The sequence below is a fragment of the Pan troglodytes genome, chromosome 6, assembly GCF_028858775.2.
Source record: "Pan troglodytes isolate AG18354 chromosome 6, NHGRI_mPanTro3-v2.0_pri, whole genome shotgun sequence".
NCBI lineage: Eukaryota > Metazoa > Chordata > Mammalia > Primates > Hominidae > Pan > Pan troglodytes.
Genome location: NC_072404.2, coordinates 105416890 through 105433898, shown reverse-complemented (window position 1 = coordinate 105433898; position 17009 = coordinate 105416890). Strand labels below are relative to the sequence as shown.

The 17009-nt window shown below is 38.8% G+C and overlaps 1 protein-coding gene across 5 annotated transcripts in view; it reads right to left on the bottom strand.

Annotated features, from left to right (window-relative positions):
• The window catches only part of DYNC1I1 (dynein cytoplasmic 1 intermediate chain 1), a 325617-nt gene that overhangs the window by 41770 nt on the left and 266838 nt on the right, over positions 1–17009 (bottom strand). The gene's annotated exons all lie outside the window — the stretch shown is intronic.

Genomic DNA, 17009 nt, shown 5'->3' with positions numbered 1-17009 from the left:
CACAGAATACAAACACTACTGTATGTTGTAGTATAAGGAAATGGCATAATGAAAAGTATATTTTGGGTAGATTATCTAAAAGGATTATGTAGGAAGAATGAGCATGGGGAGAGACCTACCTCAGAGAAACTGGTAATAATTTTGTCACAAACTTGATAAAGAAGATATAGTCTTTCTCTGCTGTTAAGGAACTATTTTCCCAATAAATAGACTTTCTTGAGAGGAGCTGGAGGAGGTCATCCTTAGAGAAAAGCATGACCACTTTAATTTATTACAGATCAAGCTAAACATAAAATACTGTAAAGAAAAGAAAGAATGTCACACACAGGCACACACTCACAGACACAAACACGCTTCATTGTGATGGTCTATGGATTGCTACCTTAAGAAAATGGTCCTAATAGCAGAAGACAGCAAAACTCAGCTCACTGACTGGCCTTTGTTAAAGGAGGGTGATTGAGGGAAAAAAAAATCAAACCAACCAGGCATAAATTACATTCCACAGGTGGGTGGAAGCCAAGTGTCTCATGCATAACCCTCCTGGATTGGTGACCCGTCAAATCCCTTAATGTAGTTGGGTCTGGCAGAGAGGTAAAGAGGAACTCTGGTTTAAAAGTTAAGTTTTTAATCCTTAAGGAAGGTCCTAAGTGAGAAGGAAGCTGACAGATTATAAGAGACCTCCTCTTACTTTTGCCTTGGGCTTAGATCAAGTCAATGAACCAGGGGACAGAAGAGAAAGCTATTCCACTTAATCACCAATTCCACAACATTCCTTTCCAGAAACTTCCACAAAGCTGGTGCATTTCCAGTAATAAACACTGAGGCCTGGTTCCCTAGAATTTATGGGAGGGCCAGTTACTTCACTCTGGAAAGAAAAAGAAGAGTTTTTTTCTTAGTATATTTCAATATTTCTTTTACAACATCTATGTATTTCTTTACCTTGTTTCACAATTTAGTGCATAATTACACTTTTTTTTTTTAGAATAGGATATTGCTTTGTTCATCTTTATCCTGAGTCTAAATATGTTAGTTTGCTAGTATTACACACAATATGGAATGAGTAGGATTTGCCCATTAGAAGTAATTACTACTTTATTATCAACATGGGACAAAACATATTGGAAGATTATTCTCATTCTTCTGGTACTTTGTAAAGAATAACTATAATAAGAATTTTGCAGTGGAAAAATAAATATAATTATTTTTTGAAAACTATTCTTTTTTATTATACTTTAAGTTCTGGAATACATATGCAGAACATGCAGGTTTGTTACATAGGTATACCCATGCCATGGTTGTTTGCTGCACCCACCAACCCATCATCTACATTAGGTATTTCTCCTAATGCTCTCCCTCCTCTAACCCCCAAGCCCCCGACAGACCCCAGTGTGTGATGTTCCCCTCCCTGTGTCCATATTTAATAAATGGAGTTGGGAAAACTAGCTAGCCATATGCAAAAAACTGAAATTAGACCCATTCCTTACACCTTATACAGAAATCAACTCAAGATGGATTAAAGATTTAAACGTAAGACCTAAAACCATAAAAACCCTAGAGGAAAACCTAGGCAATACCATTCAGGACATAGGCATGGGCAAAGGCTTCATGACTAAAACACCAAAAGCAATGGCAACAAAAGCCAAAATTGACAAATGAGATCTAATAAAACTAAAGAACTTCTGCACAGCCAAAGAAACTATCATCAGAGTGAACAGGCAGCCTACGGAATGGGAGAAAATTTTTGCAATCTATGCATCTGACAAAGGGCTAATATCCAGAATCTACAAGGAACTTAAACAAATTTACAAGAAAAAAACAACCCCATCAAAAAGTGGGCAAAGGATATGAACAGACACTTCTCAAAAGAAGACATTTATGTGGCCAACAAACATGAAAAAAAGCTCACCATCACTGGTCATTAGAGAAATGCAAATCAAAACCTCACTGTCAGTTAGAATGGAGATCATTAAAAAGTCAGGAAACAACAGATGCTGGAGAGGAAGTGGAGAAATAAGAATGCTTTTCCATTGTTGGTGGGAGTGTAAATTAGTTCAACCATTGTGGAAGACAGTGTGGCAATTCCTCAAGGATCTAGAACCAGAAATACCATTTGACCCAGCAATCCCATTACTGGGTATACACCCAAAGGATTATAAATCATTCTACTATAAGACACATGCACATGTATGTTTATTGCAGCATTGTTCACAATAGCAAAGACTTGGAACCAACCCAAATGCCCATCAACGATAGACTGTATAAAGAAAATGTGGCACATATACACCATGGAATACTATGCAGCCATAAAACAGGATGAGCTCCTGCCCTTTGCAGGGACATGGATGAAGCTGGAAACCATCATTCTCAGCAAACTAACATAGGAACAGAAAACCAAACACCGCATGTTCTCACTCATAAGTGGAAGCTGAACAATGAGAACATATGGACACAGAGAGGGGAACATCACACACCAGGGCCTGTTGTGGGGTGAGGGGCTAGGGGAGGGATAGCATTAGGGGAAATATCTAATGTAGATGACGGGTTGATGGGTGCAGCAAACCACCATGGCACGTGTATATAACAAACCTATGGCACCTATGTAACAAACCTGCATATTCTGCACATGTATCCCAGAAGTATAATAAAAAAAGAAAGCTTAAAAAATTAATTATATATTTTTTTCCACTATAAAATTCTTATTATATCTATTCTTTACAAAGTACCAGAAGAATGAGAATAATCTTCCAATATTTTTTGTCCCATGTTGATAAAGTAGTAATTATTTTTAATGGGCAAATTCTACTCATGCCACATTGTGTGCAATACTAGCAAACTAACATATGTGAGACATGGGATAAAGATGAACAAAGCAATATCCTATTCTAAAAAAAAGTGTAAGTATGCACTAAATTGTGAAACAAGTTAAAGAAATACATAGATATCATAAAAGAAATATTAAAATATACTAAGATATGCCTACACATACTTTCCTGAGATCTAAGACAAATGAAAGTACCTCTGTCTTTTTGTCTTGCCACTTTTAAATCCCTTTCGAGAAGTCAGGACTTTGGAGAGCAGGTGTGAAAAGACTAATGGGGTTTTGGGTGAGGATTAGAAGCGCTAGTGACAGGAGTTTGTTGGAACCAAGAAGGATGAGGAAGGGAATATATATTTGGCCCCCCAAATTTAAAAACAATTATAAGTTGATAAAAAGAAAAGCCAAACTGAAGATAAAATACAGAAGCCAGTAAACATAAAGCTAGCAGAAAGGCCAGATGAGATAATTCTGCAGTGATCCATTCCAGATGAGGTCGTGTGGCAGTGTATTTACAGAAATACACTTAAAATTATGTGACATCAGTGGCATAATGCCAGTCACATGTGATTATTCAGTTAAATGCAGCTACAATTATTATTATGACTATTGTAATCACAATTGGGCTTCGTCTGAAAACTTAGATGTAGTGAATTGGGCAGGGCAGCCTCATGAAGGATTGCAAAAGTAAATACTCCAGTCAATGAAGTCGCTATCATTTTATGAGGTGGAATTGTGAGAGTGTGCATTCATAATCCAATCAACTACTGTGGAGATAGGAGGGATGCATGTGATGTATCCAGGGGTTACTCTGGAGCATAAATACTGCTGGTAATTTGCAGTCATCAGAGGTAGGACATTACACTATCACTGTTGTTCAAAATACTGAGGAGAAGGTAAGATGTCCTTACTGCCCACCTTCAGTCTACATGACATCAGGCAAGAGGTGATGTGGCCCGACTTTCACACAAGCTGTCACCTTTGTCATCTTCAGAAGAAAGTCTACACTCCATCGCATGGCATCACAAGGCTGCCTTTTTGCCTTTTGTCATCTGATCCCATTTTGTCCCCAGAGCTGTCCTTTCATTATTCTGTTCCAGTCACCTTGTACCCACTGCTCCAGCCTTACTAAAGCACTTTAGCATCCAAATAACAACAGCAACAATTACCATAATATTTAACAGTAATAGTAGTAATTATTACTACTGCTACATCTTTAATATTCTTACCCTATACGTAGCATGGTTTTAACATCTTTACAACTATTCACTCATTTAATCTTTACAAGAACTTTATGAAATAGGAGGTATTTTAATCCCCATTTTAGAGATGACTAAACTGCAGCTCAGAGAGGTTAAGTAACTTTTCTAAGTTCACACAGCTAGAGAGTACTAACTATCTCATGTGTCTTTGTTTTTCCATACTCTGTTCATTCTGCTTGAATGCCCTTTCCTTTCTCCCTTTACCTAACTAAATCTCCTTCAAACTTCTGCTTTCTTTTTTCAATGTTATGGTTTCTTAAATATTTCCTAGTATGATTTTTAAAGCTTAACCTCATTTTCTAATTATTATATTTCTAAATTATGGCTATGAATTTTACTGCTCAAAACTACTGCTAACTAAATATTTGCTATAGTATGCTTTCAATGTACGTCTTTTTAAAAACCAGCATTTATTTATTCATGTATTAATTCAGTGATTTACTCAGTGCCTACCAGGTCCCAAGCACTATGCCAGGTAATGGGATACAGACAAAAAACACAGGGACTTACTCTCAAGGAGCTCACAGTCTTACAGGGAAAGGATGGCAATTCTGTCCCAGTTGCATACTCACTGTGATTCAAGAGATAAATTTTTTAATCATTGTATTATTTATAATATACCCATACTTAACATTTACTGTAATACATAATCATTTAAATGAAGATATTTAAAAAGTAATAACGAATGTTCTTCCTCAGGAAAAAATGTTTCTTGTCTCTTTTATTCATAAAATTCAAATTATTCTTTTCTAGTAGCTAACAGGGAAAACAATCAGCTAAGACAGCCATCTTATATTTTAACCCCAGCAGAGGATGTAAAAGTGAAATAGGTCATATTTATTGATTTCACAGTAGTTGCTTGAAAATTAAAGATTATCTTTCTAATTTGTGCAAAGTCATAATTCTCCCGTCACTTAGAAAATTTTATTCTCAGAGCAGAGTCACTGTTAAAAGATTAGAGGATTGAGATGCATGTTAACTGCTAGGAAAGATTGTACAGTGTCTACAATGTCAAGATATATTCGGGGGAAGTCAGTGATTTCCATCAATCAAATGTGTATCAGGAAAGGTTCTTGGATGACAGCACCCCAGGGTGGTGTCCAAAATCCACACCAAATACAAACACATGGGTTAAGTTAGGCCATATACCTGATCAGTCGACATAATGGAATTGAATTTTAAGACCCAAAAGTTGAGAGCAGAAAGGATTTAGAAGATAGATTTAATACAAATAGAAGAAACATAAGCCCACTGAAGTCTAAAGAAAGGGACTGACCTGGCAAATACATGCACAGTATCATGAACCTAAATCCCCCTGAAGTTGTACCAGGACCAAAATAAATATTAACCCAAAATTTAACTGGAATCCACTGAAACTTTCCAAACTGGATGCATTAATAAAAAAATCCAAAGACTCAGAACTTGTCTAGCCACTAAACTAAACTGCAGCGCAGGAAAAAAAATTATCCAAAACCTCAGCAAACAGACAAGCTGAGTGGAATAATGAATGTCTTAATCCAGCCAAGAGTACATACTTTATTTCTGAGCATCAGCTCCAGCATGTTTTGATGGACAGGAAATTTAATGTGCTAAGATACAGTAAAAGGTAAGAGTTGGTACTCAACAGAATTTATTCAGGCAATGCATTTTTAGTACATTTTTTTAAAGGATCATAATGGATAGACTAAAATATGTAGTTTTTTTACTATCCTCTAAAAGCAGCCTCATTGAAAAAAGGATGTTCCAAGGGACTAATGAACATTATTAAAGCAGCAAAGTCATCAAAGAAAAGGAAAATGAAAAAATGACCCCTGGAACAGGCAAGAAAGCAGGTCAGGGCAACTTTTGAAGAAGCAGGTCTAGTGGCAATCATGGGGATAAATACAGGCTGCAGAGGGTGAAACTGCAGTTTGGTAGAAAAAGGCACAAGATAAACCGAATGGGAAAGGGTATTGTTTAGGAACTTAGCACCCCCAAAATATGCAATATCATGTTTGTCCCACTTCAAAAACTCAACCTGTTCAATCCTCATGGAAAGTTTAAATAAAACCCTATAAAATTAATGGGAATATTAACTATTCAAATCACAAAGAGAATTGACAATGATTGCATTTTCTCTAAATATGCTTTTTCATTTAACTACAGTATTTCTAAGATCCCATGTAGAGAAGTTTCATTTTAAATTTGGATCTTTAAAATCATCACTTCTCTCTTTCAGTATGTGAAGTGTTATTGTCTCTCCGGCAATCATTTAGCTATGCAAAGTGAATTCATATGGACTTCTCTATAGGCTTCAGGGTGAGATTCATTTTGCTCACTGTGCTAATTCCAGCATGACATTCCCCCTCGAATACAGACTTTCTTTTTTAATATTTTATTATTATGTTAGACATGTGAATTCTTGGGCAGTAGAGTGTATAAAATGCATATTTCTGTTGCCAAATTTTCTTGTTGTCGAATTGTTTGCTTTTGATCTTTTCTGGTTATCTTTTTGAGCTATACTGTTTTTTTTTTTTTTTTTTTTTTTTGAGATGGAGTCTCTCTCTGTCATCCAGTCTGAAGTGCAGTGGCTCACTGCAACCTGTGCCTTCCAGGTTCAAGCAATTCTCCTGCCTCAGCCTCCTGAGTAGCTGGTACTACAGGCATGAGCCATCATGCGTGGCTAATTTTTTGTATTTTTAGTAGGGACGGGGTTTCACCATGTTGGCCAGGCTGGTCTCGGACTCCTGAGCTCAGGTGATCCGCTCACCTCGGCTTCCCAAAGTGCTGGGATTACAGGTGTGAGCCACTGTGCCCACCACTATACTGTATTTTATCAACAAAGTATTATATTGCAGACTTTTAAAAAATTTGATTTCATACTATTTCATAGTGTTGTCTCTTAGCACCAATTCTTTCTATGATTTGGAGGAGTTTTCCTTATGTTATTTAATTTACAAGCTGAAGTGTGAGGCTATCACTAATCCTATTAAGACTCTATTATAAACTTCTTTGCCTTGTTTAAATGATAAGATGACTCCAAGTTACCCAATAAGTTTAAAGTAAAGATTATGAAGGTAATCATTATTGTCAGAAGGGACTACAATAATTACCCATCTCATATCTTTGTCTCTGCTACACTTCCATGAAAATTCTCATTGTCAGTAAGATGGAAAAAGGCCAAAAAACTCCATTTCCAATATTTTCAAGAGAGCATTTTTTTTTACTTTGCCTCTTTTATTAAGATAAAGGTTATTTTCAGCCATAGTCCTGCAAAATGTGATTAGTAATTTTTTTTTTTTTTTTTTTTTTTGAGATGGAGTCTTGCTCTGTCACCCAGGCTGGAGTGCAGTGGCACATTCTTGGCTCACTGCAAGCTCTGCCTCCTGGGTTCACGCCATTCTCCTGCCTCAGCCTCCCGAGTAGCTGGGACTACAGGCACCCGCCACCATGCCCAGCTAATTTTTGTATTTTTAGTAGAGACGGGGTTTCACCGTGTTAGCCATGATGGTCTCAATCTCCTGACCTTGTGATCTGCCTGCCTCGGCCTCTCAAAGTGCTGGGACTACAGGCATAAGCCACTGTGCCCGGCCTGTGATTAGTAATTTTAAGAGATGTGATTGCTTCCTTTAAATTTTACGCTCATTGAGATTAAGAAGAGGAGAAAGCCACTAGCCCATATTGTCAAGTTTCAAGCGTAACTGTTTAGAACACCATAAAGGGTTAGAATTAATTTGGGGTTTCAAATACATTCACAGTACAAACCTCTGGCCAGAACATGTAGCATATTCATTATATGAGGAAACCTTGTTGCAGGTGGGACAATAGTTTTCATTCTCCTGTCTGAACCCTAAACTAGATCCCCAGTTCTCTAGCACAACCCTGGGAGAAAGGAAGGGTCCCTCAATGTAACTGAACTGCCCCACCAGCTCTGTAGGATGGGATGTTTGAAATAGAACTTTACGGTGGTTTAGGGCATGGCTCTTTATATTTTAGCAACGTCTGGATTACTTGGAAGGCTTCTAAAACACAGATTGTTGGCTCCCATCCCCAGAGTTTTTGACACAGAAGGTCTGGGGTGGGGCCCAGACGGTTTGCATCTCTAATAAGCCCCAGGTAATGCTGTTGCTTCTGATCTGGGGCCACATTTTGAGAACACTGGCTTGGAAGAATTGTAAAGAAGTGGTGCATCTCCCAAACCTGGATCTGTTCACCTGCTCTAGTAATGGTGGGGACAGACTGTGGACAGCTTTGAATGTCAGATTCAGGAGATTCCTGTAAGAGACTCCACAATGGCAATTTTACACAATTCTTGGCACTCTTCTTATCACCTCATAAAATTTAAATTAGATATCACCTACGAAATACATCTGTGATATTTAGCCCCAGCTGGTCCTCAAATCTATGCAAGTTCAGGGCCCTGTCCCATCTCTTACAGGACCTGGTCTAATCCTCCTTCCTCTCCCTACCACATCCCAGTTCCCATCATCGTTAACAGATAACTGCCTCTGACTCCACCGAAGAAATGGGGGACCTTCTCTTCTTTCCTCCTTCTCCCTCCACTTCCATGTAGCTAAACTTACTTGTAAGCCTTTTTTTAGTCTTGCCAATATCCTGCCTCTTCTCCCTATCCTAAACCTGACATGGTCAGTTGAAATAATCTTCCTCTGGTTTTTTCTTTTAATTTAATTTTTATTCCAATAGCTTTTGGAGTTCAAGTCGCTTTTTGTTACATGGATGAGTTATATAGCGGTGAATTCTGTTCCTCCATTTTTTAAACCATACACCTTTCATTGGCTCCTCTTCAGGCCGCAAATATACTCAGGTCTCTCAGAGAGTATAATAATAAAATCCTTCCTTGGCCCGGCTTTCGCTGCTAGTCGCCTCTCTATCTCCTTATGTTCACTGCCTCATGTCTGAAAGACTAGTCTATATTTTCTGTGTCTACTGTCTTCCCTTTTCACTCTGCAACCACTCACAATCTGTCTCCAGTGCTCCACTAAAATTGTTCTCACTGAGGTCCACGTGACCCTCTTCTTGCCTTGCCATCTGTGTATTTCTTGATATCTCTGGTGTTTAACAGCCTTTATCACATTCTTTATTGAGCATCCTGTTCTCACGCCTCAGCACCTGCAGCATCAGCAGGTCCAAGATTGCATTCATAGCCTCTTCAATTCATGTTCTATTATAATTTTCACCTTTGGAATAAATGATGGATCACTGTCATATCTATATTTCTAACTCATCCTTTGCCCCTGAGCTTCAGTATTACGCTGTCAATTGAATATTTGTGTCCCTCCAAAATTCATATGTTGAAACTTGATCCCTACTGTGATAGTATTAAAAGGTGGGAACTTTAGGAGATGATTAGGTCATGAGGGCTCCACCCTCATGCATGGGATTAGTATCCTTATAAAAGAGGCTTCAAGGAGCCTGTTAGCCCCTTCTTCCATGTGAGGATGCAAGAAGAAAGCACCATCTATGAGGCAGTGATCACTCACCAGACACCAAATCTACTGGCACCTTGATCTTGGACATATCAGCCTCCAGAATTGTGAGCAATAAAGACTATTGTTTATAAGTTACCCACTCTAAGTTGTTTTGTTATAGAACCCTGAATGGACTAAGACAAATATCTTCAATTACATTGTGGGAATTTCCAGACACCTCAGTCTAAGCATGCCCAGACCACTGATTTCCTACCTCTAACCCAAGCCCACTCCTCCCCTTGCATGTCCTGTCTCAGTCACTGGCACCACCATTCTTCACTCAGATGCTAACGGCAGAAATATCAGAATCATCACTGACTCCCCTCTCAAATCAGGTCTGCTGGTCACTGCATCTGGTTGATTTTATTTCTCAGATTGGTGTTCTCCTCCACAAGCTCACTGCCTAAATTCTGGCTCTCACCTGGATGACCAAACCAGATTTACAACTGGGCTTCTTGTCTCCAGGCTTAACACGATGGTGTGGAAAAGAACACAGTCTTTGGGGTCACCCAAATCTGCATTTGAATCCCAGTTTCCCCACTTATTCACTAAGAACATCAGGCAAGTTATTTAAGCTCTCTTGTGCCTATTTCCTCTTATATAAAATGGGATACTAACATCTACTCACAGGTTTATTGTGAGCATTTAATGAACTAATGTATTTCAAATATTTAGCACAATGCCTAGTACATAGTATGACCTCGATAAATGTTGATCTTGGCTCCCCACACAAATTCATCTTCCATAGTATTCCAAGGCAAACTCCTTAAAATCAAATTTTGATTAATTCTCTCCTAAAATGACTTGTCACCACCTAGAAAATAAAAATAAATCAGCACAATCAAGTATAGACCTATCTTTCCAGCCTCATTCCCTAAATGGATCCCAACCTTCCAGCCATTTGGATGAAAATGGCTGCTTGGACATTTGTTGACTCAGCTGCCTGGAATGCAGCCTGGTTCTCTGTTTGCCAGGTAAACCACTCCAACAAAGTTTCTGCTTCAATGTGGTCTTCCCTGACAGTGGTTAATGATGAAACGTGGTGCGGCAGGAGGTGCTGTGGGAGTAGAGGGAGGGCAATGTAATGTGTTTTAATTCCCTCTCCCTTCATGCTAACCTCATTGTGCTAGAATATGTAACGATTAGCATACTCCTCTGAATCCTTGGCCCCTTTTATTCCGTCTCCCCTTCCCATTCCCGGTGGGGTCTCAGAGCATTTTCTAGAAATCTCTATTAGTACTTATTTCACCGGAACAAATCACTCACTGCACTCTTCTTTCCTGATGTTCCTACAGTTCCCCTGCCCCACATCTCTTATTCCATGATACATGCCTTTGCCTCCAACCTCAGCCTTCTCATGGGAAGCTACTTCTCCTGCCTGCCTCAGTGGAATCCTAGCTCTGCCCTAACCTCACCACCTCTTCTGCCATTTCCTCACGTAGAAGCTGTTCATTATCATGTATTCTATTTCAAGATAGTGAGAGGGTCAGCTTCTCACTTGCTCTTCAGGGCTATTTTACCGCTTCTTAGGCCTCCAGTAAAAAGTCCTATTTCTTTTAAGCTCAGGCCATCTGGCTGTATCATTCTCTACCTCTTTTGATGTCTCCTCCTAATTCACTGAGGACTTTGGTACTGTGATCACTGTTTCCTTTTCCATCCCAGTCTAGCTATTTTCTGGCCCACTCCAAAGCCCACAACACACCAGCACCTTGACCTTTTGTGACGTCCTCATTTGCAGTGAATTCCACCCTCACTAGACTTCAGCTATACACATGACCACATCCTTGACTTTTTAAAAAAATCACTTGGAATGATTTCAGTTGTGAAATACTAAATCCAAACATCTCACTTTCTAACAGTAATATCTTATGTTACTAATTCTCTTATTCAATTACTTCCTTCATCCTTGTTCTTTGATCTTATAGGGGCATCCAATCCTTTGCTCCCTTTACTTTCTCCTGTCTGTTTTTATTTCCTTTCTGCTCCAGCTTAGCATCCTTAGCCTATAACATCAGAGGCTTTCTTGTCCATATCTCCCAATTCCTTGCTCTATTGTCCCTCCATCACACTCTGGTAAGGCTCCTGCCCACATCCATCTAACTTTGCCCTTCATTCATTCCCATATTTCCACTGCTGCCCTTTCTTGGAGGAAATCAGTCCTGAAGATTGAAGCTGCTAAAACATTCTGGTTTCTGACCACAACTGGACCCACCACACTGACCACAGTCCATCTTTCATTCCCTAATCAGCTCTTCCTATTCTCCTCTGTGATCAGCTGAAATCTGCTCCCTTCAGTGGCTCCACTTCCCACTCAGCAGAGTATTTAACCCCCTACAGCATTAAGAAAATAGCCATCACAGGAGAGTTTGCTCTGCTTTCCTTCACTAACTCTACACACGGACACACACATGATCCCATCCTTACCTGCTCTTCTGTTACAACAGAAGAGATGTTGCTGCTCAGATTTAAAATTCACTTCCCTGTCCATGCTATGAATTCATTCGTGGCAACATTTTCACGGCCCTTTCTCTACCTTACACTTACAGATTTTCTACTCTCCTTCACAGGCTCTTCCACAGCAGCAACATCCTTGAGCTCTCTCTAATCTCAAGAAAAAAAAAAAAAGGAAAGAAAACATCTTGATTTTAATGCTTTCTTGCTTTCCACTCATTCTTTAATGTATTGTGATTTTTTGTCCCACCCTCAACAAACTCCAAAGACACTGCTTTTGCCATGGACACTAGTGGCTTCTGAGTTGCTAAATACAATGGACATATTCCCGTCCTGATGTTTCTTCTCTGAAGTATTAGCCATTATTACTAATTGCTTTTTCTGCCTTTTAAAGGTGCTTTATTATAGAAAATTTTAAACATATTCAGAGATAGAGAGACTAATATCAATCATCCAGCTTCAATAATTAGCAATCATGACCAATGTTAGTCACCTACATTCACAAGCTCTCCCATTCCCAACTGCTTATTTTGAAGCAAATCACTAATATCATATAATTTCTTCTGTATTTCAATATGCATCCCTAAAAGGTAACACCATTTAAAGTGATCATAACAATTATTGGCCAGACACAGTGCCTCACACCTGTAATCCCAGCACTTTGGGAGGCCGAGGCGGGTGGATCACGAGGTCAGGAGTTCGAGACCAGCCTGGCCAACATGGTGAAACCCCATCTCTACTAAAAATACAAAAATTAGCCAGTTGTAGTGGCGAGCACCTATAATCCCAGCTGCTTGGGAGGCTAAGGCAGGAGAATTGCTTGAACTGGAAGGTGGAGGTTGCAGTGAGCCGAGATGGTACCACTGCACTCTAGTGTGGTCAACGGAGAGAGACTCCATTTCAAAAAAAAAAAAATTACTAAAAATAGTACTGCATAAATATCATCAAATACACAGTTAGTATTTGCATTTCCGTGGTAGCCTTCTAAAGTTTTTCACCTGGTTGCTTGTTTGAATCAAGATCTATGTAAGATCCATATTTTAAGATCCACTGAAATGTCCCAAGTTTTGTTTTGTTCTGTTTTTTTTTTTTTTAATACATTGTTTCCACTTCCAATTTGCCCTTGAGGAAAAATTTTTGGTTTTGTTGCAGAAACTAAATCAGGTGTCCTGTAGATATGCCAGTGGTCTGGGTTTGGTTGATTGCATCCCTGTGGTGTTATTTAATGTTTTGCATCTGTATCTTCTAAATTCAGAGATCTGGAGGATTGATAAGATTCAGATTCAATTTTGAGTGTAAGCCTACTTCAAAGGTGGTATTGTGTATTCTGTAATTATGAAAAAGGTTGTTTCTATTTTTACAATATTATCAGCAATAATCATTGCCTAGATTATGGTGTTTGCAAAATGGTGATTTTCAAATTCTGTCATTTCTTTCTTTCTTTCTTTCTTTTTTTTGAGATGGAGTCTCACTCTGTCACCAGGTTGGAGTGCAGTGGCACGATCTCGGTTCACTACAACCTCCGAATCCCTGGTTCAAGTGATTCTCCTGACTCAGCCTCCCGAGCCTCCCTAGCAGCTGAGATTATAGGCACGCCCCACCACACCCAGCTAATTTTTGTATTTTTAGTAAAGACAAGTATTCACTATGTTGGGCAGGATGGTCTCGATCTCCTGACCTCGTGATCCACCCGCCTCAGCCTCCCAATGTGCTGGGATCACAGGTGTGAGCCACAGTCTTCGGCCCATTTTTTATTCCTATATTAGCTGGAATTCTGTAAAGAAAAAGTCCCCTCATCAATGATTTAGTAACCCTGAAATACAATTCATATAGAAAAGACAGACTACATGTTTGATTCTTTCATTTACTCACTGGTTTTCAAAATAATGAGTTTGTTTACCTAGTATTCTCCATAGGTGGCCAAAGAGGTTTTTTATTTGTTTGTTTTCTTCAGTATTGTTATGAACTCATGAATCTATTACTCTTATTGATGTTGTCTGGGCCAACAGAAGCTTACTCAACTTGGTTTCCAAGTCCTTTGACAAAAACTTTGTAGTGTTTGGTAGCATCTTTGCTTGTTATAATAAAATAATCTCAGTTTATTTTATAAATTTCCTGCTCCACGCTTAGAATCAGTAATTTCTTCTGGGATCCCTGGTTTCCTTGAGTGGAACCTGTATTTGGGGAGCACATTCTGGGCATCAGGAATGTCATTGCTATTGAATTGGTCACCGTTCCTAGGTCTTTTTGGTGAACAGAGCAGTGAATATGTATTCTTTTGTATTGAAAGATAATACACACCATGAGTTCTTAGTATACTTCCCACTCAGATTCAGGATTACTACAGAATTGTTACTTAACTGCATGCATCTGTATCTCCTTTCAACCAAGCTGATAATCTCAGTTCTCAATGACACCAACATAGTAATTTAACTTATGTTATGATACAAATACAATGGCCTCAGGATAGCAGTAGCAATATGACAACCAGCAATATGAGTACTAGAAGTAGTTTAGATTTTAGATTTTTTTGGTAGTTTAAAAAAATCCTTAAAATATATCCCTTTAGGAATGTATACCAAACATACAGGGTTTTAAAGTCACTTCAAATCATTCTTTCATGTAAGATTTTGCTACCAATTTGAACCACATTAAAGTGATTCATGTTACTTTAAATTTTTTAGGAATCAATTTTTAAATTTATTTCATTTTCTTTTATAACTATGTAAAATATGTACATGGTTCCAAAATCAAATGTAAAAATAAGGTATATTCAAAGAAGTCTAGCTATTATTTTTTTCTTTTAGCTTCCTGTCTTGCTATAAGTAACTTTTTTGTTTATCCTTTCAACTTCTAAGTATATAATTATAAACAATGATAATATACTATTTGCACTTCTCTCCACTTTGCTTTACTCATTTAAAAATGTATCTTAGGGATCGCTCCATAATAGAACATAGAAGTCTTCTTCATTTTTTCTTATACCTGAATAATGTTACTCTCTTGGGTGGAGGTACCATACTTTTGATTCACACAGCACTGTACTGATAGAGATTTTTGAGTTGTATTCATTCTTTTGCTATTCAAATAATCTTTCAGTGAATGTCCTTCTCCATATGTCTTCTGTCTTATTTTTGCTGGTATATCTTTGGCATAGATTCCTAGAAGTGGAAATTGTTCTGTTAAAACATTTATTATTTTTAGATATTGCTAAATCCTCTTCCACAGTGTTGAGCCATTTTGCATTTCCAATGGCAATGTATGAGAACAGCTGGTTTCTTTCGGCCTCATCACAGAGTATGTTGCAAAACTTAGATTTCTGTCAATCTGACAGTTGGAAATATGTTTCTCAACTTGGTTTTAATTTTAATTTCTCTTATAAATGAGGTTGTTATCTTTTCATATAGTTAAAAGCAAATTCTGTCCCCTTAACATGGTTTTTTCCATTAATACCCATGAAGCTGCAAAGAAAATTCTAATTTGTCTTCTATTTCCTGGGTTACTTTTTCATCTCCTTTTTCTAGTTCCATTTCTATTTATTTCCTAAGTATTGCTCTCCCTCCAGATTGCATGTTAGTGTTTCTTTTAAAATCCACTGCTGGGCCAGGTGTGGTGGCTCATGCCTGTAATCCCAGCACTTTGGCAGGACAAGACGGGCAGATCATTTGAGGTTGGGAGTTCAAGACCAGCCTGGCCAACATGCGAAACCCCATCTCTACTAAAAATACAAAAATTAGATGGGCATGGTGGTGTGTGCTGTGGAATCCCAGCTGCTAGGGAGGTTGAGGCAGGAGAATCACTTGCACCTGGGAGGCAGAGGCTGCCGTGAGCCAAGATAGTGCCATTGCACTCCAGCCTGGGTGACAGAGTGAGACTATGTTTCAAAAAAAAGAAAAAAAAAACCTACTCATTTGTGAAAAAAACTACTGCTATTCTAGTGCATACATTCTCTTTGGAGGGCTCTCTCTTCTTCTGACTCACATATCAAACTGCCTAATGGAGATCTTGAAATGCCTCTCCCAGGCACCTTTAGCTCAACATATGCAAAGCTCTGCCCCAGCATGTCCTTCCCCTGCTGTTCTCCAGTGCAGTGAGTGCTACACTTACCAGCTGCCCAGGTCTTAAACCTGGGTTATCTGCTGATGACTCCCTCTCCTACCTTCCTTCTATCAAATCAATCACCAATTTCTGTGGCTTTTATCTCTTAAATGGTTCTCAAATGCATTTATTTCTCTCCATCTCAGCCTACTGGTTTAAGTCACTGTCATTTCTTTCCTAGATTATTGTGCCTTCCTTCCAAGTGGTCTCAGCTTTTCTTCTTGCTCCCAAGCATGGAGAGAATTATATTTTATTTTACTTTTATTTTATTTTATTTTATTTTGAGATGGAGTCTGCCTCTGTTGCCCAGGCTGGAATGCAGTGGCCCAATCTCGGCTCACTGCAACCTCTGCCTGCCAGGTTCAAGTGATTCTCCTGCCTCAGCCTCGAGAGTAGCTGGGACTACAGGCATGTACCACCATACTTAGCTAATTTTTGTATTTTTAGTAGAAATGGGGCTTCACCATGTTGGCTAGGCTGGTCTCAAACTCCTGACCTCAAGCGATCCACCCACCTCGGCCTCCCAAAATGCTGGGATTACAGATGTGAGCCATAGCTCCCAGCCAGAATTACCTTTAAAAACATAACATAGGGCCATTTACCAGCTTAAAAACCTCCAATAGCTCAAAATAAAAATAAACAACCAATCAACGAACCAAACAAAAAAACCCCCAAGTCCCAAATCATATATTTCCATAGGTACATATGTAAGTAAGTAGATACCACCAAGCTCCAGAACACAGACATGAAACTGATAAAAGTTTACCTCTGGGGAGGGGACTGAGGTACAGGCAGTGAAGGGGGTGTTGTGGATGGGGTTGGGGTTGGGGTAGGTAGAGGAGGACTGCAGCTTTATCATTATTTGAATTGTTTGAATTTTTTATAGTTAGAATGTTTTCAAGTATTACCTATATG